The sequence below is a fragment of the Salmo salar genome, unplaced genomic scaffold, assembly GCF_905237065.1.
Source record: "Salmo salar unplaced genomic scaffold, Ssal_v3.1, whole genome shotgun sequence".
In the NCBI taxonomy this organism is placed as follows: Eukaryota; Metazoa; Chordata; class Actinopteri; order Salmoniformes; family Salmonidae; genus Salmo; species Salmo salar.
Window position 1 is genome coordinate 50,001 of NW_025548925.1, and position 27,500 is coordinate 77,500.

The 27,500-nt window shown below is 42.6% G+C and overlaps 2 pseudogenes; both read left to right on the top strand.

The window, feature by feature from the left end:
• The window catches only part of LOC106595875 (tripartite motif-containing protein 16-like), an 8,121-nt pseudogene extending 7,875 nt beyond the window's left edge, over nt 1-246 (top strand).
• A 24,368-nt stretch (nt 247-24,614) lies between these two features.
• The window catches only part of LOC123734129 (tripartite motif-containing protein 16-like), an 8,173-nt pseudogene continuing 5,287 nt past the window's right edge, over nt 24,615-27,500 (top strand).

Genomic DNA, 27,500 nt, shown 5'->3' on the forward strand with positions numbered 1-27,500 from the left:
AACAAGTCCTGGAGTTTACAGTGCTATAGTGGTGGTTATTATTTCAGACACAATAATGTTGAGACTAAAGTATCAGGCCCTCAGTCCTCCAGAGTAGGAGTGTACCTGGATCACAAGGCAGGTACTCTGTCCTTCTACAGTGTCTCTGACACAATGACCCTCCTCCACAGAGTCCAGACCACATTCACTCAGCCCCTCTATCCTGGGTTTTATGTCACTGGTACTGCTGAGCTGGTTAAACTGTAGTAGGGTCCACATAGATACTAGTCATGCTGGTGTAGTCTATAGCTGAGCTGGTTAAACTGTAGTAGGGTCCACATAGATACTAGTCATGCTGGTGTAGTCTATAGCTGAGCTGGTTAAACTGTAGTAGGGTCCACATAGATACTAGTCATGCTGGTGTAGTCTATAGCTGAGCTGGTTAAACTGTAGTAGGGTCCACATAGATACTAGTCATGCTGGTGTAGTCTATAGCTGAGCTGGTTAAACTGTAGTAGGGTCCACATAGATACTAGTCATGCTGGTGTAGTCTATAGCTGAGCTGGTTAAACTGTAGTAGGGTCCACATAGATACTAGTCATGCTGGTGTAGTCTATAGCTGAGCTGGTTAAACTGTAGTAGGGTCCACATAGATACTAGTCATGCTGGTGTAGTCTATAGCTGAGCTGGTTAAACTGTAGTAGGGTCCACATAGATACTAGTCATGCTGGTGTAGTCTATAGCTGAGCTGGTTAAACTGTAGTAGGGTCCACATAGTTACTAGTCATGCTGGTGTAGTCTATAGCTGAGCTGGTTAAACTGTAGTAGGGTCCACATAGATACTAGTCATGCTGGTGTAGTCTATAGCTGAGCTGGTTAAACTGTAGTAGGGTCCACATAGATACTAGTCATGCTGGTGTAGTCTATAGCTGAGCTGGTTAAACTGTAGTAGGGTCCACATAGATACTAGTCATGCTGGTGTAGTCTATAGCTGAGCTGGTTAAACTGTAGTAGGGTCCACATAGATACTAGTCATGCTGGTGTAGTCTATAGCTGAGCTGGTTAAACTGTAGTAGGGTCCACATAGATACTAGTCATGCTGGTGTAGTCTATATCTGAGCTGGTTAAACTGTAGTAGGGTCCACATAGATACTGGTGTAGTCTATAGCTGAGCTGGTTAAACTGTAGTAGGGTCCACATAGTTACTAGTCATGCTGGTGTAGTCTATATCTGAGCTGGTTAAACTGTAGTAGGGTCCACATAGATACTAGTCATGCTGGTGTAGTCTGTAGCTGAGCTGGTTAAACTGTAGTAGGGTCCACATAGATACTAGTCATGCTGGTGTAGTCTATAGCTGAGCTGGTTAAACTGTAGTAGGGTCCACATAGATACTAGTCATGCTGGTGTAGTCTGTAGCTGAGCTGGTTAAACTGTAGTAGGGTCCACATAGATACTAGTCATGCTGGTGTAGTCTATAGCTGAGCTGGTTAAACTGTAGTAGGGTCCACATAGATACTAGTCATGCTGGTGTAGTCTGTAGCTGAGCTGGTTAAACTGTAGTAGGGTCCACATAGATACTAGTCATGCTGGTGTAGTCTATAGCTGAGCTGGTTAAACTGTAGTAGGGTCCACATAGATACTAGTCATGCTGGTGTAGTCTATAGCTGAGCTGGTTAAACTGTAGTAGGGTCCACATAGATACTAGTCATGCTGGTGTAGTCTATAGCTGAGCTGGTTAAACTGTAGTAGGGTCCACATAGATACTAGTCATGCTGGTGTAGTCTGTAGCTGAGCTGGTTAAACTGTAGTAGGGTCCACATAGATACTAGTCATGCTGGTGTAGTCTATAGCTGAGCTGGTTAAACTGTAGTAGGGTCCACATAGATACTAGTCATGCTGGTGTAGTCTATAGCTGAGCTGGTTAAACTGTAGTAGGGTCCACATAGATACTAGTCATGCTGGTGTAGTCTATAGCTGAGCTGGTTAAACTGTAGTAGGGTCCACATAGATACTAGTCATGCTGGTGTAGTCTATAGCTGAGCTGGTTAAACTGTAGTAGGGTCAACATAGATACTAGTCATGCTGGTGTAGTCTATAGCTGAGCTGGTTAAACTGTAGTAGGGTCCACATAGATACTAGTCATGCTGGTGTAGTCTATAGCTGAGCTGGTTAAACTGTAGTAGGGTCCACATAGATACTAGTCATGCTGGTGTAGTTTATAGCTGAGCTGGTTAAACTGTAGTAGGGTCCACATAGATACTAGTCATGCTGGTGTAGTCTATAGCTGAGCTGGTTAAACTGTAGTAGGGTCCACATAGATACTAGTCATGCTGGTGTAGTCTATAGCTGAGCTGGTTAAACTGTAGTAGGGTCCACATAGATACTAGTCATGCTGATGTAGTCTATAGCTGAGCTGGTTAAACTGTAGTAGGGTCCACATAGATACTAGTCATGCTGGTGTAGTCTATAGCTGAGCTGGTTAAACTGTAGTAGGGTCCACATAGATACTAGTCATGCTGGTGTAGTCTATAGCTGAGCTGGTTAAACTGTAGTAGGGTCCACATAGATACTAGTCATGCTGGTGTAGTCTATAGCTGAGCTGGTTAAACTGTAGTAGGGTCCACATAGATACTAGTCATGCTGGTGTAGTATATAGCTGAGCTGGTTAAACTGTAGTAGGGTCCACATAGATACTAGTCATGCTGGTGTAGTCTATAGCTGAGCTGGTTAAACTGTAGTAGGGTCCACATAGATACTAGTCATGCTGGTGTAGTCTATATCTGAGCTGGTTAAACTGTAGTAGGGTCCACATAGATACTGGTGTAGTCTATAGCTGAGCTGGTTAAACTGTAGTAGGGTCCACATAGTTACTAGTCATGCTGGTGTAGTCTATATCTGAGCTGGTTAAACTGTAGTAGGGTCCACATAGATACTGGTGTAGTCTATAGCTGAGCTGGTTAAACTGTAGTAGGGTCCACATAGATACTAGTCATGCTGGTGTAGTCTGTAGCTGAGCTGGTTAAACTGTAGTAGGGTCCACATAGATACTAGTCATGCTGGTGTAGTCTATAGCTGAGCTGGTTAAACTGTAGTAGGGTCCACATAGATACTAGTCATGCTGGTGTAGTCTATAGCTGAGCTGGTTAAACTGTAGTAGTGTCCACATAGATACTAGTCATGCTGGTGTAGTCTATAGCTGAGCTGGTTAAACTGTAGTAGGGTCCACATAGATACTAGTCATGCTGGTGTAGTCTATAGCTGAGCTGGTTAAACTGTAGTAGGGTCCACATAGATACTAGTCATGCTGGTGTAGTCTATAGCTGAGCTGGTTAAACTGTAGTAGGGTCCACATAGATACTAGTCATGCTGGTGTAGTCTGTAGCTGAGCTGGTTAAACTGTAGTAGGGTCCACATAGATACTAGTCATGCTGGTGTAGTCTATAGCTGAGCTGGTTAAACTGTAGTAGGGTACACATAGATACTAGTCATGCTGGTGTAGTCTATAGCTGAGCTGGTTAAACTGTAGTAGGGTCCACATAGATGCTAGTCATGCTGGTGTAGTCTATAGCTGAGCTGGTTAAACTGTAGTAGGGTCCACATAGATACTAGTCATGCTGGTGTAGTCTATAGCTGAGCTGGTTAAACTGTAGTAGGGTCCACATAGATACTAGTCATGCTGGTGTAGTCTATAGCTGAGCTGGTTAAACTGTAGTAGGGTCCACATAGATACTAGTCATGCTGGTGTAGTCTATAGCTGAGCTGGTTAAACTGTAGTAGGGTCCACATAGATACTAGTCATGCTGGTGTAGTTTATAGCTGAGCTGGTTAAACTGTAGTAGGGTCCACATAGATACTAGTCATGCTGGTGTAGTCTATAGCTGAGCTGGTTAAACTGTAGTAGGGTCCACATAGATACTAGTCTTGCTGGTGTAGTCTATAGCTGAGCTGGTTAAACTGTAGTAGGGTCCACATAGATACTAGTCATGCTGATGTAGTCTATAGCTGAGCTGGTTAAACTGTAGTAGGGTCCACATAGATACTAGTCATGCTGGTGTAGTCTATAGCTGAGCTGGTTAAACTGTAGTAGGGTCCACATAGATACTAGTCATGCTGGTGTAGTCTATAGCTGAGCTGGTTAAACTGTAGTAGGGTCCACATAGATACTAGTCATGCTGGTGTAGTCTATAGCTGAGCTGGTTAAACTGTAGTAGGGTCCACATAGATACTAGTCATGCTGGTGTAGTCTATAGCTGAGCTGGTTAAACTGTAGTAGGGTCCACATAGATACTAGTCATGCTGGTGTAGTCTATAGCTGAGCTGGTTAAACTGTAGTAGGGTCCACATAGATACTAGTCATGCTGGTGTAGTCTATAGCTGAGCTGGTTAAACTGTAGTAGGGTCCACATAGATACTGGTGTAGTCTATAGCTGAGCTGGTTAAACTGTAGTAGGGTCCACATAGTTACTAGTCATGCTGGTGTAGTCTATATCTGAGCTGGTTAAACTGTAGTAGGGTCCACATAGATACTGGTGTAGTCTATAGCTGAGCTGGTTAAACTGTAGTAGGGTCCACATAGATACTAGTCATGCTGGTGTAGTCTGTAGCTGAGCTGGTTAAACTGTAGTAGGGTCCACATAGATACTAGTCATGCTGGTGTAGTCTATAGCTGAGCTGGTTAAACTGTAGTAGGGTCCACATAGATACTAGTCATGCTGGTGTAGTCTATAGCTGAGCTGGTTAAACTGTAGTAGGGTCCACATAGATACTAGTCATGCTGGTGTAGTCTATAGCTGAGCTGGTTAAACTGTAGTAGTGTCCACATAGATACTAGTCATGCTGGTGTAGTCTATAGCTGAGCTGGTTAAACTGTAGTAGGGTCCACATAGATACTAGTCATGCTGGTGTAGTCTATAGCTGAGCTGGTTAAACTGTAGTAGGGTCCACATAGATACTAGTCATGCTGGTGTAGTCTATAGCTGAGCTGGTTAAACTGTAGTAGGGTCCACATAGATACTAGTCATGCTGGTGTAGTCTGTAGCTGAGCTGGTTAAACTGTAGTAGGGTCCACATAGATACTAGTCATGCTGGTGTAGTCTATAGCTGAGCTGGTTAAACTGTAGTAGGGTCCACATAGATACTAGTCATGCTGGTGTAGTCTATAGCTGAGCTGGTTAAACTGTAGTAGGGTCCACATAGATACTAGTCATGCTGGTGTAGTCTATAGCTGAGCTGGTTAAACTGTAGTAGGGTCCACATAGATACTAGTCATGCTGGTGTAGTCTATAGCTGAGCTGGTTAAACTGTAGTAGGGTCCACATAGATACTAGTCATGCTGGTGTAGTCTATAGCTGAGCTGGTTAAACTGTAGTAGGGTCCACATAGATACTAGTCATGCTGGTGTAGTCTATAGCTGAGCTGGTTAAACTGTAGTAGGGTCCACATAGATACTAGTCATGCTGGTGTAGTCTATAGCTGAGCTGGTTAAACTGTAGTAGGGTCCACATAGATACTAGTCATGCTGGTGTAGTCTATAGCTGAGCTGGTTAAACTGTAGTAGGGTCCACATAGATACTAGTCATGCTGGTGTAGTCTATAGCTGAGCTGGTTAAACTTTAGTAGGGTCCACATAGATACTAGTCATGCTGGTGTAGTCCATAGCTGAGCTGGTTAAACTGTAGTAGGGTCCACATAGATACTAGTCATGCTGGTGTAGTCTATAGCTGAGCTGGTTAAACTGTAGTAGGGTCCACATAGATACTAGTCATGCTGGTGTAGTCTATAGCTGAGCTGGTTAAACTGTAGTAGGGTCCACATAGATACTAGTCATGCTGGTGTAGTCTATAGCTGAGCTGGTTAAACTGTAGTAGGGTCCACATAGATACTAGTCATGCTGGTGTAGTCTATAGCTGAGCTGGTTAAACTGTAGTAGGGTCCACATAGATACTAGTCATGCTGGTGTAGTCTATAGCTGAGCTGGTTAAACTGTAGTAGGGTCCACATAGATACTAGTCATGCTGGTGTAGTCTATAGCTGAGCTGGTTAAACTGTAGTAGGGTCCACATAGATACTAGTCATGCTGGTGTAGTTTATAGCTGAGCTGGTTAAACTGTAGTAGGGTCCACATAGATACTGGTGTAGTCTATAGCTGAGCTGGTTAAACTGTAGTAGGGTCCACATAGATACTAGTCATGCTGGTGTAGTCTATAGCTGAGCTGGTTAAACTGTAGTAGGGTCCACATAGATACTAGTCATGCTGGTGTAGTTTATAGCTGAGCTGGTTAAACTGTAGTAGGGTCCACATAGATACTAGTCATGCTGGTGTAGTCTATAGCTGAGCTGGTTAAACTGTAGTAGGGTCCACATAGATACTAGTCATGCTGGTGTAGTCTATAGCTGAGCTGGTTAAACTGTAGTAGGGTCCACATAGATACTAGTCATGCTGATGTAGTCTATAGCTGAGCTGGTTAAACTGTAGTAGGGTCCACATAGATACTAGTCATGCTGGTGTAGTCTATAGCTCAGCTGGTTAAACTGTAGTAGGGTCCACATAGATACTAGTCATGCTGGTGTAGTCTATAGCTGAGCTGGTTAAACTGTAGTAGGGTCCACATAGATACTAGTCATGCTGGTGTAGTCTATAGCTGAGCTGGTTAAACTGTAGTAGGGTCCACATAGATACTAGTCATGCTGGTGTAGTCTATAGCTGAGCTGGTTAAACTGTAGTAGGGTCCACATAGATACTAGTCATGCTGGTGTAGTCTATAGCTGAGCTGGTTAAACTGTAGTAGGGTCCACATAGATACTAGTCATGCTGGTGTAGTCTATAGCTGAGCTGGGGTCCACATAGATACTGGTCATGCTGGTGTAGTCTATAGCTGAGCTGGTTAAACTGTAGTAGGGTCCACATAGATACTAGTCACGCTGGTGCAGTCTATAGCTGAGCTGGTTAAACTGTAGTAGGGTCCACATAGATACTAGTCATGCTGGTGTAGTCTATAGCTGAGCTGGTTAAACTGTAGTAGGGTCCACATAGATACTAGTCACGCTGGTGTAGTCTATAGCTGAGCTGGTTAAACTGTAGTAGGGTCCACATAGATACTAGTCATGCTGGTGTAGTCTATAGCTGAGCTGGTTAAACTGTAGTAGGGTCCACATAGATACTAGTCATGCTGGTGTAGTCTATAGCTGAGCTGGTTAAACTGTAGTAGGGTCCACATAGATACTAGTCATGCTGGTGTAGTCTATAGCTGAGCTGGTTAAACTGTAGTAGGGTCCACATAGATACTAGTCATGCTGGTGTAGTCTATAGCTGAGCTGGTTAAACTGTAGTAGGGTCCACATAGATACTAGTCATGCTGGTGTAGTCTATAGCTGAGCTGGTTAAACTGTAGTAGGGTCCACATAGATACTAGTCATGCTGGTGTAGTCTATAGCTGAGCTGGTTAAACTGTAGTAGGGTCCACATAGATACTAGTCATGCTGGTGTAGTCTATAGCTGAGCTGGTTAAACTGTAGTAGGGTCCACATAGATACTAGTCATGCTGGTGTAGTCTATAGCTGAGCTGGTTAAACTGTAGTAGGGTCCACATAGATACTAGTCATGCTGGTGTAGTCTATAGCTGAGCTGGTTAAACTGTAGTAGGGTCCACATAGATACTAGTCATGCTGGTGTAGTCTATAGCTGAGCTGGTTAAACTGTAGTAGGGTCCACATAGATACTAGTCATGCTGGTGTAGTCTATAGCTGAGCTGGTTAAACTGTAGTAGGGTCCACATAGATACTAGTCATGCTGGTGTAGTCTATAGCTGAGCTGGTTAAACTGTAGTAGGGTCCACATAGATACTAGTCATGCTGGTGTAGTCTATAGCTGAGCTGGTTAAACTGTAGTAGGGTCCACATAGATACTAGTCACGCTGGTGTAGTCTATAGCTGAGCTGGTTAAACTGTAGTAGTGTCCACATAGATACTAGTCATGCTGGTGTAGTCTATAGCTGAGCTGGTTAAACTGTAGTAGGGTCCACATAGATACTAGTCATGCTGGTGGTGATGGTCCCCAGATGTGATGATTTATTCTGCTCTGTTTTATGTACGATCCTTATTTTCTGACTGATTTGAATTTGAAGAGATTTAAGGTTTTCATATTTGATAAAATACAATGTCCATTTCCATGAATCATGATGTCTGGTGTTGATGTAACAACAGGTGGTCTTTTTAATCCACTATCCAGAGTCAGGAACAGATGAAGTTAGTTCTGCTACTGTTCAGTGATTAAATATATATACTTCAGTGAATATATGAACCATTTCCTTCAAAAAATAAACTGCTCACATTCTGGAGATAAACTTTGTAAGGACTGTGTGTGTTTTTGTGTAAATAGTTTCTGAAAAAAGTGTCCAGCTCAAACGCTGATTGTTGTTGTAAATGAGCGTTCTAAATGAGGGTTCTAAAAGAGCGTTCTAAATGAGGGTTCTAAACGAGGGTTCTAAATGAGGGTTCTAAAAGAGCTTTCTAAATGAGCATTCTAAACGAGGGTTCTAAAAGAGCGTTCTAAATGAGCGTTCTAAACGAGCGTTCTAAATGAGGGTTCTAAATGAGGGTTCTAAATGAGCGTTTAAATGAGCGTTCTAAACGAGGGTTCTAAATGTGTGTTCTAAATTGAGAGGTAGCCTGACTGCCATTAGGTACCGAGATGAGATCCTCAGACCCCTTGTGAGACCATATGCTGGTGCGGTTGGCCCTGGGTTCCTCCTAATGCAAGACAATGCTAGACCTCATGTGGCTGGAGTGTGTCAGCAGTTCCTGCAAGAGGAAGGCATTGATGCTATGGACTGGCCCGCCCGTTCCCCAGACCTGAATCCAATTGAGCACATCTGGGACATCATGTCTCGCTCCATCCACCAACGCCACGTTGCACCACAGACTGTCCAGGAGTTGGCGGATGCTTTAGTCCAGGTCTGGGAGGAGATCCCTCAGGAGACCATCCGCCACCTCATCAGGAGCATGCCCAGGCGTTGTAGGGAGGTCATACAGGCACGTGGAGGCCACACACACTACTGAGCCTCATTTTGACTTGTTTTAAGGACATTACATCAAAGTTGGATCAGCCTGTAGTGTGGTTTTCCACTTTAATTTTTAGTGTGACTCCAAATCCAGACCTCCATGGCTTGATAAATTGGATTTCCATTGATTCTTTTTGTGTGATTTTTGTTGTCAGCACATTCAACTATGTAAAGAAAAAAGTATTTAATAAGATTATTTCTTTCATTCAGATCTAGGATGTGTTGTTTAAGTGTTCCCTTTATTTTTTTGAGCAGTGTGTGTGTGTGTACATATATATATATATATATAGCACAACACAATCATCCTAACCGGAAAAATGTAGGCTACATTTGTCCTATCGCTAACTGAGGAAAGATTGACCCAACACAAGCAGTCATATTTTCTAACTCTCGGCTGACGTAAACTACAATATGAATTAGCTAATTGCAATTACTATGTATAATTAATCACATCACGGGGTGAGCTCACCATTGATCGAAATAATTAGGTAAAACACTTTCTAGAAATCGACAGTAATCCGACGATTAGTTTCAGCGCGCAGCCATGCATTTTTTCCCTCACAGAAACCGAAGATAATAAAAGACAAGATGAGTTTGGTCTGTTTATAGTGTTGAAGGGGTGTGTCATCTACCGTCGTTCACATCCCACCATTCATTTCCGGAAGTCCTCAAAAAATGAGTGAACTCTTACTCACCTCATTTTGTTATAACATCTTTGGTCAAACGGATGATTACGTGAAACCCAGAATGCATTGTATGTCAACAAACATGGCTCCATACACATAGCTCATCATAATCAGTATAACCTTCAAATAAGTATTTTACACACATAATATGTGCCCATTACAATCTATGCAAGAATCGGAATGCATGATTTATCACCCAGAATTGAAAACATGTGAATAAAACAGTAAATACACAAATAATTACCTCACAAAACATTTTCTGATGGTGATTTATTGATACAAGTGACGCACGCCGGCAGTCAATCACGTCCCCTCTCACTCTGAGCCATTCAGTGTTGTTGTTTATGTATGTAGCTAGTGAGCTAAGCTGTAGCATTAGCAATGTCTTTCAAAAGGAGACAACTCACAAATGTGGAAATTCTGGAGATTTATTTTACAATTCTGACAATGAGTCTGAGTATGAAAGTCAGGAATCAGATTCTGACAGTGAGGAGCTGCCCCCCCCCCCCCCAACCTTGTAGCCATTGAGAACCCTGAATCTGAGGTTCCCTTGTCCACTGACCAAGTACCAGGTCCCTTTGAAGATGCTGGTGGTGATGGAGGGAGACCGACAGTGGATGAAGTACAGGAGTTCTGTGGTAGCTGGAAGGCCGCCAGTCATTTCACCCCTCCTGGCCCTGCTGTTTGTTTTGATGAGTCCCAGTCTGGAGTCCATTTCCATCTGAGGCAGAGTGCTTCAAGTTGTTTCTGACAGAGGAGCTGGTGGGAAACATAGTACAGGAGACCAATCAAATCATCAAATGTATTTATAAAGCCCTTTTTACATCAGCCGATGTCACCAAGTGCTGTACAGAAACAGTCTATGTTATGGAAAGAGCAGGTGTCCTTAATGTTTTGTACACTCAGTATATGTTGTGTCTACAAGCTCATTCCCACAGAAAACTGCAGAGGGAAGCAGTACCACCCAGTCAACCATCAGACTCCATTGTGAGACGCCTCACAGAGGATATTCAACCATCATTGCAAATCCAAGATGTCAATATCAACAAGGTGCTGATCAGTAAAGAGAAGAGAGACTAACATTCTAGAATGATCCCTTTTTTTCTGCAGGGTTCTCACAGTGAGAACCAACAGGATTACAATAGAGTGTTCTACGCTGTCTTCATCTGATCCAATTCAAAGATGACAATTATTTCATGGGATGAGAATTAAGTGGAGTGACTCATCTTAGCTGGTCTGAGAAAACTGATGAGACTTCTCTCCTTTATGTATACATTGGGCCATTTAAAAAGACACCAATCTGTAAGGCTTCTCTCAAGTGTGTATCCGTTGGTGTGTTTTTACATTTCCCAATCGGGAGAAACTCTTGCCACATTTAGAGAAGAAGTAAGGCTTCTCTCCTCTGTGTGTTCTCTGACGACCCTTTTAGCTCAGCTGTTGATAAAAACTAAATCTACAGTCAGATCTGTGATAAGGCTTCTCTCCTTTCTGATTACCTTGGTGTCTTTTTAACTGGGCCAGTCGAGAGAAACTCTTTCCACAGTCAGAGCAGGAGTAAGGCTTCTCTCCCGTGTGTGTTCACTGGTGAACTTTTAGGTCAGTTGATGTTGTGAAGCATTTTACACAATCAGAGCAGGAGTAAGGCTTCTCTCCTGTGTGTATACGTGCATGTCTTTTTAAGTTTCCCTGTCGAGAGAAACTCTATCCACAGTCAGAGCAGGAGTAAGGCTTCTCTCCTGTGTGTATTCTCTGATGAACTGTCAGAGACCTTGATGTTGTGAATCTCTTCCCACAGTCATTACAGGGATACAGATTCTCTCCAGTGTGTGTTTTAAGGTGTATTTTTAGCTTTGATAGAATTGGGAAAATCTCCTCACAATGTGGGCAGTGGTGAGACCTCTTAGCTCTGTGATCTTCCTGCTGTTGCTCTCTGGATGTAGAGAATGGAGACCATGTTGAGACAATCTCCTCCTCCTCTTCTTCTTTAATGTTGACATTCAGCTCCAGTGTTTGACTGCAGTCTTCCAGCTTCACTGATTCCATCTCTGGATCCTGCAGTGCAAACTGGGCTCCACTGTCACAATCAGGACCCAGTGACTGTAGGTTTGGACTCAGTGTGGAAGGAGAGAGGCAGGCTGGGATTGTCCTCACTGTTGACGTTACCGACCTCAGACTGTAGTAATAAAGAGAAAAGGACAGCACAGTTCTTGCGTTTTCCTTATTCTAAAGAATGGTGTGCGCCTAGCGGAACTTCCTGTTCCCCCCACTACTACAGTGCAACAGCGACATCTATTGGACTTCATCCTGAAGTGATTTGTCTGTGTTTCTAGTCTAGAGGTTAACTGATCATTTCATGGTATGACTGTAAACACTGATAAAGTATCATAAACATCATGTTGGTGTGACTGTAAACACTGATAAAGTATCATAAACATCATGTTGGTGTGACTGTAAACACTGATAAAGTATCATAAACATCATGTTGGTGTGACTGTAAACACTGATAAAGTATCATAAACATCATGTTGGTGTGACTGTAAACACTGATAAAGTATCATATACATCATGTTGGTGTGACTGTAAACACTGATAAAGTATCATATACATCATGTTGGTATGACTGTAAACACTGATAAAGTATCATAAACATCATGTTGGTGTGACTGTAAACACTGATAAAGTATCATATACATCATGTTGGTGTGACTGTAAACACTGATAAAGTATCATATACATCATGTTGGTGTGACTGTAAACACTGATAAAGTATCATATACATCATGTTGGTAGGACTGTAAACACTGATAAAGTATCATATACATCATGTTGGTGTGACTGTAAACACTGATAAAGTATCATATACATCATGTTGGTGTGACTGTAAACACTGATAAAGTATCATATACATCATTTCATGGTATGACTGTAAACACTGATAAAGTATCATATAGATCATGTTGGTATGACTGTAAACACTGATAAAGTATCATATACATCATGTTGGTGTGACTGTAAACACTGATAAAGTATCATATACATCATGTTGGTGTGACTGTAAACACTGATAAAGTATCATATACATCATGTTGGTATGACTGTAAACACTGATAAAGTATCATATACATCATGTTGGTGTGACTGTAAACACTGATAAAGTATCATATACATCATGTTGGTGTGACTGTAAACACTGATAAAGTATCATATACATCATGTTGGTGTGACTGTAAACACTGATAAAGTATCATATACATCATGTTGGTATGACTGTAAACACTGATAAAGTATCATATACATCATGTTGGTGTGACTGTAAACACTGATAAAGTATCATATACATCATGTTGGTGTGACTGTAAACACTGATAAAGTATCATAAACATCATGTTGGTGTGACTGTAAAAGGGATTGGTTGGACAACAACAAAATAATCTCAAAATTAAAATTCAAGCATTATACGGCATTTTAAATGACTTGCCTAGTTAAATAAAATAAAACATATGACCATGGTTTGTTTATGTGGTCTATTCAGCATGGCTCTGTTCTGCCCTGCCTTGCCCCCCCTGTGGAGCTCAAAAGTTACTTTCTTACTGTTAGAACTCAAATCTGTGATTTTGTCAATGCAATAAACTATTTTTATGTTATTTGTAATATTGTTTTATTGCTATATCCTTATATTGTATTCTAATGAATAATTCCTCTTTATACTGTACTTTCAGAAACCACAAACAGTATTTGCCAATATCATAACTGGAACTGGACATCTTTCCAGCTGAAGATTGAGGACAGCTTTTGTATGCTAACGTTCTCTCCTTAACAGTTTTACTGGATGGAAACACAGCAAGAAAACACATAGGCCAATATGTAATAGTCGTCTATTTTATTGAAGTATTGGTAGTTGGTTCAACAACAACTTGTTTTACTAGAGGACAAAAAAATGGAATATGCATAACCCATATTTAATATTCATGCAGTGACTGAACAACAACTGCATTTCCACCCCCACCTCTAAAGGCATAGTATCATGGCAGGTCACCTGTCAAGTCACCTGTCAGGTCAGTCAGTCACTTATTGCTGCAGATGTGCTCAATAATGCTTGAGCTAGGGCTGGGCGATATGGACCAAAAGTCATATCCTGATATATTTAGGCTGAATATCGATATAAGATATATATCCTGATATTTTTTCTGCAAAGTGAGAGCAAATGTTCAGTCAAAGTCAAAGCCAGATATGACATGTCTCAAGTAGTTTTATTGAAAGCGGCTATTTCAGTGAACAGTTGAAAAATCAAATGAATAAATAATAAACAGGGCTCTTCACCTGGTTCAGATTAAATGCTCAGCTGTTCAAATAACAACAACATGTAAACATAAACACTGTAGAACAACAGGACGACCTTTTTGGAAATCAAAGCTCCATAAGGTGCACATTTAAAATTAAATAAAAATATCTTAAACAAAAATAGCCTATAAAATAGGCCTATCTTTTTCTGAAATAAATATTATATATATTTATGAGAAAAGTCAACTTTTTTTTTAGTTTGACAACATTAAATGGCTTATTAAAATCAAATTACAGATTTCTTCTCCTTTCTAACAAATCCACAGATGCAAATAACGAACATTACAAAATAATAAAATATGACAAACCCTAGTAAGGGCAGCAATTATATATAAATAAAGAACAAAATAAAGTGCTCAGTTTGAGAAAATGTTTTTAAACATCAGCCTGAGATTACCATTTGCTTTTTGTTAACTCAATTTCTTATCTGAACAGCCTCAACCAGTTGCACAAGAAACAGACTATCAACTCAATAAACATTTTCCCCCTCTTTTTTTTACTTTGATAAACAGTAATGCTGTCTTGAGGTAGACATTAGAAGACAAGCGTGTCCTCCTTCGTTTAAAGATTTTGTGCGAGAAACACCAGCCTGTCAACGGCATCCGGCTTCAGAGATGCTCTGTGGCAGGTCACGATATTGCCACTGCAGCTGAAAACCCTTTCGGAGGGTGAACTGGTAGCTGGTACCAAGAGATACTTTTTTGCCAGGTGGCTCAGAGCTGGAAAGACAACTTCATGATCCTTCCACCACTTGAGGGGATCAGTGTCACTCTCCACACTTGCTGACTGCAAGTAACTTGACAGTTCATTTTAATAGCCTCCCTCTTGGTTGGTGGTGCAGTGGTGGTGGCTGTGCGCTGCTTGAAGAAGCTTGCCAGTGTCTTAGCTTTTGGTGCCACTGCTGCTTCTCCATCTGCAGGCTCAGGCACAGTTGGCACACGTTGGTAAGGCGGTTGACAGCTGCTCTGATCAGCCAGTAGCGTCTCCACCTCCAAGACAGCTCTGTGCTTCAATGCATCAACTTTTTCACTTGGGATATAGGTGGCCCTGAAGCGTGGATCCACAAATGAAGCCATCTCCAATAGGTCAGTAGTGGCTGGGTCAGAATACTTGCGGTTGAGGTACTCAACAATGCTGGTCTTGATTGATTTGCAAAGCTCGCTATCACCCTCTTCACATGCCAGGAGACTGTCGTTAAAAAGGTGCAGCACAGGTTTTACATATGATAGAGTGACGTACTCCTCACCTGACAAAGCATCGGTAAAGTCCTGGAGAGGTTTCAGGACCTTTTGGACTGCTTCTAGGACCTCTAAGTCCTGCCAGGTAGGGACAAGGTGCCTGGTCTTTTGTCATTAGACAGGACTTTGGCCAGTGCTCCTTCCTGCTCCAGGACTCTCTCTATCATCTGCTGCCTTGATCCCCAGCGTGTGGCAGACTCGGTTATGAGTTGGTGACTTGGCAGACCCAGCTGAATCTGGACTTCAGCAAGATGTCTCCTTTTCTTCCAGCTGTACCAAAAACAGCTTACAATTCTCTTGCACAGAGAAATGGCCCGGGTGACGTGCTTGTCATTCATGCCATGTCCTGTCAGAATCATAAAAAAAACTATTAAACAAATGTGCTTATGCGAGAAAATTTGACTCTGTTTTCACTTTAACACACTCATACAACTAAGTGCTTTCCAAAATCAAGCTTTAGAAATATTCTACATTAATATTTTCTTGTTTCATAGTTTATTTTTTTTTAATCAACGCCAGTCCTAATCATAAATATCAAATATTATATTCATTTATTTTGTGAATTTTAATCCTGTAAGTGATTTGTATGTATTATTATTTGTGTATAATTTATAAATGATGACTATACTGTATGTACATTTACTGATGTTTCGTTCTTGTTGTTGTTCTTAGTATTTATGCTTAGTATTTAATGCTACTTCATATTTCTACTCCACTAAAAACTCCACAATGTTTAGGCCTACCTGCGTGTCAACATTAGTTTCTAGTTACTTTGCAGTTGGCTCTTCAATCCAGAGAAAAACTATAGTCTATCATAATAACTAAATATGTTACCTTGATGATATCAACAGGCTAACCAGCATTTTAAAGTCATAATTACCTCACCTTTACCAGCTGTAACATTAAAGTGGTAAACACATCAATGCCTCACTAATTCTTATCCAATAACCTAATAAATATGGTTCTGAAATCTACCATCCTGTATTGTAAATGATTTTACTTTTAACACTTTATGTTTTGTGTTTTATTAATCCATTTTTGGCCAAGACAGCAGCATAAAACAAAACAAGTTGCAGACAGACACAAAGGAAAAATAATGAAAAACTAATATTTTAATATGTGTTTTTCTTTAAAGTAAAATATGTGAATAGTCCTTAATAAAACACTGCACTCCCCAATAGCCAAGTGTAGTCTGACCGAAGCACTGCATCCTCATCGTTCAGCTCCACCGCTCTGACCACGTCGCTCCCGTTGGCGGTTGTTATAGCAACCGGATGCTTTTCTTGGAGTTTCCCAGCTTGCGTCCTGCGAGGCCTCAGCTATATGCTCACCGGTGTGATCCTGGGGGAAATAACTTGTTTTGGAGACACGACGCTGTTTTCATCTCCCCAGTCGTTGAATGAAGTGAACATGTCACGCTTCATGTAAAGGCTCACATTGTCCTGCTCGACCCACATATCGCTGGTCAACGCCAAAATGGGTCCCGTTAGCGAGCCGGTCAGCAAGGCTCTGCCTGACTTCAGTGGACATTTGTGGCAGTGCTTCTCGTGTAAAGTAGTTGGGAAGCTCATATCTCGGGTCCATAGTTTTCAGTAGCTTTTTGAATCCGACTTGTTCCACAGTTGCAACAGGGACCATATCTTTAGCAATGTGATAGGACACCGCTTTAGTTATAGTACACCACTTGCCAATTTTCTTTTCATAAAGGCACACTGCGGGAAAATGAAGTTTGCAGTGAGCTTTGTTTCGGGGCTTTTCCGGGTTGTCGACGGCTTGCGGCTGGGGCTTCTGCAGCGCGCAGTTTCACACACTCTTCGTATTGCAGTTTGTGACACTGTTTTAGGTGGTGAAAAAGATTTGTAGTGCTTCCACCCCTGGCTGTAACTTTTTATGGCACTGCCTACATATAACGTGATTTTGTTGCTCATCTGATACTTTGAATCCGAACCATCTCCAAATTACTGAGCCAATGCTTTTCTTTTACTAACCAATTCCTCGTCAAAACGCTCCGCAGACGCTGTTGCTTCCTCCATGTTTGTTGAAGTGTCTGTTCCTGCCCCTCCGCCCTCTGTGCATGAAAGAGGAGGCGCGGGGAGCAGCGCAGAGAGCTCGGGTCTGCAGCTTGCTTGGAGCAAGGATCAAAGCGCAAATTTCAACTATATCGATATATGCGAAATGGTCTAATTTCATATCACATTTAAAATATATATCGATATATTTTTTTATATCGATATATCGCCCAGCCCTAGTCAGGCTGATAAGAACAATTCTTATTTTGTATAACGGGTCACTTAGGATGGCAGTAGCATTGTTGACGAAATGCAGGCATCGCAGCAGAATTAGGAAGCGGTCTTGGGAAAAGAGGGTGGCAAAGAAGGGAGTTGCAAACATAGGATCTGTGCTCCAGTATTCTCTTAGGGAGTTCTTCTTTACTATCCCCATGAGGAGGACTGTCACCAGGAAGGTATACATTTCACTAATTGTGGTTGTCACCCATTTAGCGAGTTTCCCCCCCTCACTCCTGGCTCTCTCTTCTCCTGTAGCTCCAAGGCATAGCGATTGGTCTCCTGTACTATGTTTCCCACCAGCTCCTCTGTCAGAAACAACTTGAAGCACTCTGCCTCAGATGGAAATGGACTCCAGACTGGGACTCATCAAAACAAACAGCAGGGCCAGGAGGGGTGAAATGACTGGTGGCCTTCCAGCTACCACAGAACTCCTGTACTTCATCCACTGTCGGTCTCCCTCCATCACCACCAGCATCTTCAAAGGGACCTGGTACTTGGTCAGTGGACAAGGGAACCTCAGATTCAGGGTTCTCAATGGCTACAAGGTTGGGGGGGGGGGGGCAGCTCCTCACTGTCAGAATCTGATTCCTGACTTTCATACTCAGACTCATTGTCAGAATTAAAAAAAAAAAACTCCAGAATTTCCACATTTGTGAGTTGTCTCCTTTTGAAAGACATTGCTAATGCTACAGCTTAGCTCACTAGCTACATACATAAACAACAACACTGAATGGCTCAGAGTGAGAGGGGACGTGATTGACTGCCGGCATGCGTCACTTGTATCAATAAATCACCATCAGAAAATGTTTTGTGAGGTAATTATTTGTGTATTTATTGTTTTATTCACATGTTTTCAATTCTGGGTGACAAATCATGCATTCCGATTCTTGCATAGATTGTAATGGGCACATATTATGTGTGTAAAATACTTATTTGAAGGTTATACTGATTATGATGAGCTAAGCTAATTCCAGCTATGTGTATGGAGCCATGTTTGTTGACATACAATGCATTCTGGGTTTCACGTAATCATCCGTTTGACCAAAGATGTTATAACAAAATGAGGTGAGTAAGAGTTCACTCATTTTTTGAGGACTTCGGAAATGAATGGTGGGATGCAAGCATCTGCCTCTAACCCTAGGAAGCTCTTTGCTACCTTCTCCTCCTTCCTGAATCCTCCTCCCCCTCCCCCCTCCTCCCTCTCTGCGGATGACTTCGTCAACCATTTTGAAAAGAAGGTTGACGATATCCGATCCTCGTTTGCTAAGTCAAACGACACCGCTGGTCCTGCTCACACTGCCCTACCCTGTGCTTTGACCTCTTTCTCCCCTCTCTCCAGATGAAATCTCGCGTCTTGTGACGGCCGGCCGCCCAACAACCTGCCCACTTGACCCTATCCCCTCCTCTCTTCTCCAGACCATTTCCGGAGACCTTCTCCCCTTCCTCACCTCGCTCATCAACTCATCCTTGACCGCTGGCTACGTCCGTCTTCAAGAGAGCGAGAGTTGCACCCCTTCTGAAAAAACCTACACTCGATCCCTCCGATGTCAACAACTACAGACCAGTATCCCTTCTTTCTTTTCTCTCCAAAACTCTTGAACGTGCCGTCCTTGGCCAGCTCTCCTGCTATCTCTCTCAGAATGACCTTCTTGATCCTAATCAGTCAGGTTTCAAGACTGGGCATTCAACTGAGACTGTTCTTCTCTGTGTCACAGAGGCTCTCCGCACTGCTAAAGCTAACTCTCTCTCCTCTGCTCTCATCCTTCTAGACCTATCTGCTGCCTTTGATACTGTGAACCATCAGATCCTCCTCTCCACCCTCTCCGAGTTGGGCATCTCCGGCGCGGCCCACGCTTGGATTGCGTCCTACCTGACAGGTCGCTCCTACCAGGTGGCGTGGCGAGAATCTGTCTCCGCACCATGCGCTCTCACCACTGGTGTCCCCCAGGGCTCTGTTCTAGGCCCTCTCGTATTCTCGCTATACACCAAGTCACTTGGCTCTGTCATATCCTCACATGGTCTCTCCTATCATTGCTATGCAGACGACACACAATTAATCTTCTCCTTTCCCCCTTCTGATAACCAGGCGGCGAATCGCATCTCTGCATGTCTGTCAGACATATCAGTGTGGATGACGGATCACCAGCTCAAGCTGAACCTCGGCAAGACGGAGCTGCTCTTCCTCCCGGGGAAGGACTGCCCGTTCCATGATCTCACCATCACGGTTGACAACTCCCTTGTGTCCTCCTCCCAGAGTGCTAAGAACCTTGGCGTGATCCTGGACAACACCCTGTCGTTCTCCACTAACATCAAGGCGGTGACCCGATCCTGTAGGTTCATGCTCTACAACATTCGCAGAGTACGACCCTGCCTCACACAGGAAGCGGCGCAGGTCCTAATCCAGGCACTTGTCATCTCCCGTCTGGATTACTGCAACTCGCTGTTGGCTGGGCTCCCTGCCTGTGCCATTAAACCCCTACAACTCATCCAGAACGCCGCAGCCCGTCTGGTGTTCAACCTTCCCAAGTTCTCTCACGTCACCCCGCTCCTCCGCTCTCTCCACTGGCTTCCAGTTGAAGCTCGCATCCGCTACAAGACCATGGTGATTGCCTACGGAGCTGTGAAGGGAACGGCACCTCCATACCTTCAGGCTCTGATCAGGCCCTACACCCAAACAAGGGCACTGCGTTCATCCACCACTGGCCTGCTGGCCCCCTACCTCTGAGGAAGCACAGTTCCCGCTCAGCCCAGTCAAAACTGTTCGCTGCTCTGGCACCCCAATGGTGGAACAAGCTCCCTCACGACGCCAGGACAGCGGAGTCAATCACCACCTTCCGGAGACACCTGAAACCCCACCTCTTTAAGGAATACCTAGGATAGGATAAAGTAATCCTTCTACCCCCCCCTTAAAAGATTTAGATGCACTATTGTAAAGTGGTTGTTCCACTGGATATCATAAGGTGAATGCACCATTTTGTAAGTCGCTCTGGATAAGAGCGTCTGCTAAATGACTTAAATGTAATGTAAATGTAATGTAATGGATGTGAACGACGGTAGATGACACACCCCTTCAACACTATAAACAGACCGAACTCATCTTGTCTTTTATTATCTTCGGTTTCTGTGAGGGGAAAAAATGCATGGCTGCGCGCTGAAACTAATCGTCGGATTACTGTCGATTTCTAGAAAGTGTTTTACCTAATTATTTCGATCATGGAGGGTGGGTGCCCCCTGGTGGCTGAACCTGAGATCAATGAGAGAACTTGTCAGAAAAACGACAGAGTCCCACCTATTTGTCATTGTACAAAGTAGAGAGTGGGGGAATTTTTTTTTAAAATGTATACAGAGGCACTGGAATTTGTCATAAATTTTTTTTAAATTAAAATTGTGAAAAAGGATTCAAATAAAGTTCCAACAGTACATGAGATGATCAGACTGAACCAACTGCTATCTTAAAATGTTTATTCAGTTAGGAAACAGAGGATGTATTACATAAAGTTATCACAGAATTAAAGTTATCACACAATTAAATAATAAATCCTCACTCACACAGAAAAAACATGGCTGCATTATTGTTCACAGTTTATTATCATAGTTTCTCACAGATCCTGGCTTCCACTGTTAGAATGGCTGAGCGAGAGGAGGTGGGGCTTTTTTCATAGCCTGAGAGAGAGAGAGAGAGACATTCAGTTTTACTAGAGGGGTTGGGTGCGCCCCCTGTTGGCTGAACCCGGGTGGGAGGTTCCCCCTTAGCAAGCAATGGACCCCAGCACACCACTGAAGCCATTAAGAACTATATTCAAAAACACACCTGGTAACCTGTTCAATCACCAGGCACACGGCTCAACATAGTTCAATGACAGAGACTGTGGACTTAGAATAATTTTGGGTAAAAAATAAAAATGGTGAAAATTAATAAAATAAAGTTTGCAGCTGTCGTTGATATGCTCAAAATTAACTAACTGCTATCTTGAAATGTAGAGAAAGTCTTTTAAAATAGGCATCCTATCATTTGAAAATTAGTCGAAAGGCTAAGTGAATCTCTTCCTGAGAAGAAGCTGACAGCCTTCAAACAGAGCAAAAAAAGTGGTCCCAAACAATATGTCAAAATGAATTAAAAAAATTATACAGCTGTCTTTAATAAGATCAAACTGAACTAACTGCTATCTTGAAATGTTGAAAAAGTGTTTTTAAATAGGCATCCTGTGGTTCGGGCTATGTATTTAGGTAGAGGGGTGTTTGGTTTATGTGGTTCGGGCTATGTATTTAGGTAGAGGGGTGTTTGTTTTATGTGGTTCGGGCTATGTATTTAGGTAGAGGGGTGTTTGGTTTATGTGGTCCGGGGTTTGTTAGTCTATGTTCTATGTTAGTGTATTTCTATGTTCTGTCTTGTCTATTGTAGTTCTATGTTTAGTTAATTGGGGTTGGACCTTCAATTGGAGGCAGCTGGTTATCGTTGCCTCTGATTGAAGGTCCTATAATTAGGAGGTTGTTTGTCATGGGGGTTTTGTGGCAGATTGTTGCTGTGTATAGCTTTGTGCCTTACTGGCCTGTTCTTTGTCGTCGTTTTGGTTTTCTTTCTTTGTCCTTTAATAAAAGAAGATGAGTGTACATTTTCCCGCTGCGTCTTGGTCTAACCTCTCTGGGCTAGGTGGCACCAAATCGTCCCACCTACGTAACAGCCAGTTGAATCCTGTGGTGCGATTTTCAAATGCCTTAGAAATGCTATTACTTCAATTTCTCAAACATATGACTATTTTACAGCTATTTAAAGACAAGACTCTCGTTAATCTAACCACACTGTCCGATTTCAAAAAGGCTTTACAACGAAAGCAAAACATTAGATTATGTCAGCAGAGTACCCAGCCAGAAATAATCAGACACCCATTTTTCAAGCTAGCATATAATGTCACAAAAACCCAGAAGACAGCTAAATGCAGCACTAACCTTTGATGATCTTCATCAGATGACAACCCTAGGACATTATGTTATACAATACATGCATGTTTTGTTCAATCAAGTTCATATTTATATCAAAAAACAGCTTTTTACATTAGCATGTGACGTTCAGAACTAGCATACCCCCCGCAAACTTCCGACGAATTCACTAACAATTTACTAAATTACTCACGATAAACGTTCACAAAAAGCATAACAATTATTTTAAGAATTATAGATACAGAACTCCTCTATGCACTCGATATGTCCGATTTTAAAATAGCTTTTCGGTGAAAGCACATTTTGCAATATTCTAAGTAGATAGCCCGGCATCACAGGGCTAGCTATTTAGACACCCAGCAAGTTTAGCCTTCACCAAAATCAGATTTACTATTACAAAAGTTTGATTACCTTTCCTGTTCTTCGTCAGAATGCACTCCCAGGACTTCTACTTCAATAACAAATGTTGGTTTGGTCCAAAATAATCCATAGTTATGTTCCAACAGCGGCGTTTTGTTTGTGCGTTCAGGACACTATCCGAATGGTAAATAAGGGTCACGCGCACGGCGCATTTCGTGACAAAAGATTTCTAAATATTTCATTACCGTACTTCGAAGCATGTCAACCGCTGTTTAAAATCAATTTTTATGCCATTTTTCTCATAAAAAGCGATAATATTCCAACCGGGAATCTGCAATTAGGTAAACAGCCGAAAGAAAATACAGCATGGGGTCGACTCGGCACGCGCCTAATTCCTTTGTCCTCTGATGGGCCACTTGGCAAAGGCGATTATTTGTTTCAGCCTGGGGCTGCCTCGATATCGTTCAGGTTTTTCCCAGGCTCTGAGAGCCTATTGGAGCCGTAGGAAGTGTCACGTTAGAGCAAAGATCCTGACTCTTCAGTAAACAGAGGCAAGAACAACAACACCTTGTCAGACAGGCCACTTCCTGCATGGAATCTTCTCAGGTTTTTGCCTGCCATAGGAGTTCTGTTATACTCACAGACACCATTCAAACAGTTTTAGAAACTTTAGGGTGTTTTCTATCCAAAGCCAATTATTATATGCATATTCTAGTTACTGGGCAGGAGTAGTAACCAGATTAAATCGGGTACGTTTTTTATCAGGCCGTGTAAATACTGCCCCCTAGCCCTAACAGGCTAAACCCTACGACACCTGTGACATTTACATTAGGGTGTATTGTTAGATGCTACTGCACTGTTGGAACCAGGAACACAAGCATTTCACTACACCCACAATAACATCTGCTAAATATGTGTATGTGACCAATAACATTTTTATTTGATTGTATTTTTGAAAGTGTTACATAATTCTCAATCCGCTTAAGCGTCGTGCCTAAAAACAGCACTTAGCCGTGGTACTGTATATTAGCCATATACTGTCACCACTTCCACCGAAGTCATTTCCTCTCCTTGTTCGGCGGTCGGCGTCACCGGTCTTCTAGTCATCGTCGATCCAATTTTCATTTTCCATTTGTTTTGTCTTGTTTTCTTACACATCTGGTTTCCATTTCCATCATGAATTGTTGTGTATTTAACCCTCTGTTCCCCCCATGTCCTTGTGTGGAATTGTTTGTTTGTAAGTGCTTGTACTCTGTTACTGGTGCGCATCGGGTTTTGTACCCATGTAGGTTCGTTTTGTATTAAACTGCTCCGGCTATTACCTATCTCTGCTCTCCTGCGTCTGACTTCACTGCCACCAGGTCCGCAATCCTTACATATACCACACCTCCTCAGGCCTTATTGCTTATTAGAACACATAAGTGTATTATAAGGCATTAAAAAGGTCATTAAAATAATTATAATATGTACTTCATAGAAACTGTTACCCTTTATATTCTAATAACTCACATTTTAAGATTCATTATTTCATTTATTCCATGTTAAGTGCTGAAACCAAGGAACAAGACTATTTGTCTCCCTCTTGCTGTTGCATGCAGTTCCTCTCTCTCTTCCTCCCTCCCTCTAACCCCTCCCTCCCTCTAACCCCACCCCTCTGGCAGAACCAGGAAATCCATCCCCCTTCACAAACTGTCTTCTGAGGAAACGAAACTGATCTGAGTCTCTGTCTCGTCTGTCTGTGTGAGAGTGAACAACCGTCCAAATGGCTCAACAGGGAGTTCTGCTGGACCAGGACCAGTTCTGTTGTTCTGTCTGTCTGGATCTACTGAAGGAACCAGTCGCCATCCCCTGTGGACACAGTTACTGTAGGAGCTGTATTGAGGGCTGCTGGGATCAGGATGTTCTGAAAGGGGTCTATAGCTGTCCACAGTGCAGACAGACCTTCAGTCCAAGGCCTATTCTGACAAAAAGTAACCTATTGGCTGAGGTGGTGGAGAAACTGAAGAAGACAGGACTCCAGGCTGCTCCCCCTCCTGCTCTGTGCTATGCTGGACCTGGAGATGTGGCGTGTGATGTCTGCACTGGGACCAGAAAGCAGAAAGCCCTCATGTCCTGTCTGGTGTGTCTGGCCTCTTACTGTGAGACTCACCTCCAACCTCACTACGAATCTCCAGCTTTCAAGAAGCACAAGCTGGTCAAAGCCACCGCACAACTACAGGAGAAGATCTGCTCTCATCATGACAAACTGCTGGAGGTTTACTGTCGTACCGATCAGCAGTGTATCTGTTATCTGTGTACAATGGATGAACATAAAGGCCATGATACAGTGTCAGCTGCAGCAGAGAGGACTGAGAAACAGGTAAGACCAGAACAACTTGTTGGTGACTGTCTGATAAACAAAGAATTAAAGATACAGTAGGAACTAAGGCTGTTTGAATATGAGATCATTGAAATGAAATGAATCCTCAGCAGAACAAATATGAACACAAACCTTGAGTATATTGATATGTCAACCCAGATTCTCCAGATGTATCACCATTTTATAATGTCAAACACTATTATCATTCTGAATGCCCTTTTATGAGTCCAAAGTTCAGTCTCAACCTGTTGATACATGTAGTCCTACCATAAAAACTATAGTCATTCACATAGCAACAAATAAATATCATTTAGTAAATGGACCATCCATTTTTTTAGATCTTCCTCTCTATGGGCCCTATGTCACATTACTATACTATTGATCTACTGGACTAATAAAGCTTGATAGCTCATTGAAGAGTGATTCTCCACAGAGGCAGCTGGGGATGAGTCAGCAGAAGGTCCAGCAGAGATTCCAGGAGAGAGAGAGAAGGAGCTGAAGGAGCTCCAACAGGCTGTGGAGTCTTTCAAGGTGAGTATTGTTGACCAGAGGAGACACACCATTTCACCTGTCTCCTCCAGTCAGAGAGAGAGAGAGAGGTAGAGGGGCCCCTATCCAATCCCACTGACCCCACTGTTGGGAACAGGTTGTCACTGCTGAGGCAGTGAAGAAAGTAGAGGAGGATGGGTCAAGGCTGAGGGATCCTGAGAGGATCCCTGTGAGTAGTAGATCTGTGACAGCACAGAGGGACAGGCCAACGAGTGATATATGCTTCAGTAAGGTTGGCTTCTTAGTGTTCATAGCAAATGGTTATCAACTGTACCGCAGAAATGGAATGTAAATCACAGAACAAAAATTGGCTTCTTAGTGTATTTGGTCATACTAGATTTGACTTCAGAAGAGTTCCAGGGTGTGTTGAGTGGTGGTGTCCCGTCCTCCCAGGCCGTTGGCCTGGTGCAGGAGCAGATAGGGTCAAAGTAGTGGAATGGGGTAGTGGGTTTTAATGAGTGTAGGGTTAGTTGGCCTGGTGCAGGAGCAGATAGGGTCAAAGTAGTGGAATGGGGTAGTGGGTTTTAATGAGTGTAGGCTTAGTTGGCCTGGTGCAGGAGCAGATAGGGTCAAAGTAGTGGAATGGGGTAGTGGGTTTTAATGAGTGTAGGGTTAGTTGGCCTGGTGCAGGAGCAGATAGGGTCAAAGTAGTGGAATGGGGTAGTGGGTTTTAATGAGTGTAGGGTTAGTTGGAAGGGTGTTTTTTAGTATTATCATAATTTCCCCTTTTCACATTTTGTAAATTTAAGGTTAAACAGTTAGCTAAAATAACTTTAAAACAAGATATAATATATATTAATGTTCCACTGGGTAGAGGTGAGGACAAATGTGAGATCAGAGACATTTTGATAGATGTGTGGCAGAAGAGATGGGACTCTGAGCACAAGGGACGGCTTTTATATGCCCTCCAAAGAAAGGTCGGTGGACCAAGGTTCAAAGGTCAGATTAGGAAGGAAGAGGTGGTGTTTCCTCGATTGTGTTTAGGACATTGTACATTGAACTGGTCCTTCCATCTGGTTGGCAGCATGTGAATGGTTTGTGTCTGGAGGGTATTGTCAATGAAACGGTGCAGCATGTGTTGTTATATTGTTGTAAGGATGTTGAAGAGAGGGAAAGATTGAAGTGTAGGGTCATTGAGGTTGGATGGGGGGTTGGATGGGGGAGGGTCTATTAGAAGTTAGTAGGGATCTTTTTTATTTTCTCAGAAGTACTGAGTTAGGTAGGAGGATTTAGAAATGGTGTAAACCGTGATTGAACACACTCCAGCACAGTAGGAGGCGCCATGCTCCTTTAACGTTGGTTTGAGGACCGCCATTATACCATAGAAGAAGAAGAAGTTGGTAACGTGAGGTTTTGTCGTTCGTGAAGAGTGCAGCTATTCTTTTGCCTATTTTCCAAATGTATTTTGTCATGGTGGGAGGGTTTGTTTATCGGTTTCCGCTGTTTATCGGTTAGAGTTGAGGAGGGAGTAGGGTAGTTTGATGTCCTCAACCGAGTGGAGAAGAAACGCTGTCTCTTCAGGTGCGTTGTGGAGAATGGTGTGGAGGAATTATTGATCCTGGTCGGTGAACAGGTGGGAGAGGAACATATACACTCTGTATCCAGAATGAACAAGGCGGTGGTTGTGGTAATGTAAAAGGTGAGTCTTGTTACCCGGCTAGTTACCAGTATGATTTATGTGAGGGGTTGTGTTGGTGCTGATT